Genomic DNA, 2054 nt, shown 5'->3' with positions numbered 1-2054 from the left:
CTGGAGTGTGTTTTTATCTTTCTCTTTGCAAAAGTTTGTCAAGCTATGGGGAGCTGCTGAAAGAATTTTAAATTTTTCTCAGTAAAATGTCAAAAATTCACCTCCACGTGAAGGTGGATGCTAAAAGCACACATAAGACAAATGATGGAAGATGGAAGTTTTCATGTACTTCGAGCTCACTAAAGAATAATGTGGCTTCCACGCTGAGAGCTTATCTACACATTTATTTTCAATCAATAAATGCCGCTTTTAAAACCTTGATGCAGCCGACTTTTCTACTTTCTGAATGAGCAACTCTCATTGCTCCAGGTAATCAAAGGTACTGCGAATCAACAGAACCCCAACCCCCTCGCCCCACCCCGGAGGTGCTAGCATGCTCCCCAAACTAGCACCTAACATAAGCCACAACTCAAGCTTTGATTGTGATCATTATGGGACCTCTTACTAACCGCAGAAGGGAGATTCCACATACTGAAGTGAGGCTATTCAAGAACAAGGCATCAACTACCATCGGATTCCTAGTCCGCTACACAGGTACTTGCAGACATGGAGAGTCTCCAGCACTCATCGGCTTTATTCACTGAACACAGGCCTGATGGGCTTCTGCTGGTACTATAGAGCTGGAATGTTTAAATCATAAATAGTAATCAGGTTATAAGTTTAAAAAACATTAATACATTTAAGTTTAAGATGGACATTTACCACAATAATGAACCAGTTAACAGGTTTAAACCCCCACCCCCACACACACACACCACAGCGCCCATGGATGTCGGAAGGAAAATGCCCATCATCTCCTCATTACCTTGAGCACAAGCTGGTGGTTACCCGGTTTTGTTTTCCGTGACCTATGAAGGCTGTTCAACTTGGAATACCACCTTTAATTATGCATATCTTGGCTGTATTTAGGGTACGAAAAGTATTGGATTCAGTGAGTTATTCAGCATTAGTGAATCTAGTGGGTAATTACAGACATTTTTCAATCATTTTTAGGATAAAGCAAGAATTTAAAGTTGAACAAAACAATTATAAAGTAAAATGATTTCTGGAGCATACTCCCTTTTCTAGACTACATATTAACAACTCTCACTTTCAACAGCTAACCACTCATTCAGAAATCCCAACATTGAAATTTCTTTCCCTGTTAGCTTCAATACTTTGTGCATCCTCAGGCCCTTATTTCCAAATCCCAAGTTGCCAAAAGTCACATACTCTGAAATTCAAGATGTCCAGCATGGCAATGGAAAGGTTATGAAGAAAATTAAAAACGTATAAGGGGCGCCTGGGTGGCTCAGTGGGTTAAAGCCTCTGCCTTCTGCTCGGGTCATGATCCCAGGATCCTGGGATCGAGCCCCACATCGGGCTCTCTGCTCGGCAGGGAGCCTGCTTCCCCCTCTCTCTCTGCCTGCCTCTCTGCCTACTTGTGATCTCTGTGAAATAAATAAAATCTTTTTTAAAAAAAAGTATAAGGAAGTATAAGCATCTTTTCCTTTTTATGATCTGAAATCTAAGAATATTTTTTGCCTTAAGCCTTTTTTTTTTTTAAACAAGTTTCTCTGACCACTTTTTCTTTTTAAATGAGAATTGCTTTAAGACTAAGGAGATGCAGTAGCAATGACCATAATTTTCCTGAAAATGACAAAAATAAGACTTACCTCTGTATGAACAGCTCCCCAACACACTATGAAAAAGATGAAGCCCCTAATGGAAAACCTCCAGCTGAGGAGGGGCTGTGAATATGGGACAGAATGGGGAGGAAAGAAACCGACTTTACCCTCTAAGTACTTAAAAACAAAAGGAATTTTAAAGTCAAAAACTGCTCAGCTATTGTACGTAGAAAACCCCAAGAGATTATTAATAAAGAGCAAACAACCAAATTTCACAGGCATTATATACAGGAAAAGTGGCGGACTCAGCCAGTACGTACAGAAACAAACAGTTCAACATAAAATTTACCAAACCAGCAAAGATGCACTTGGTGGTGTGGGATCAGCAAAACTGATTGTCGAGAGAGTAAATCTTTTGTAGCCTTTCCGGAGGGGCAATTTAGAAAC

This window comes from Mustela putorius, unplaced genomic scaffold (genome assembly GCF_011764305.1).
Source record: "Mustela putorius furo isolate JIRA1106 unplaced genomic scaffold, ASM1176430v1.1 tig00003836_pilon_pilon_pilon, whole genome shotgun sequence".
In the NCBI taxonomy this organism is placed as follows: Eukaryota; Metazoa; Chordata; class Mammalia; order Carnivora; family Mustelidae; genus Mustela; species Mustela putorius.
This window is presented reverse-complemented; position numbering follows the sequence as displayed.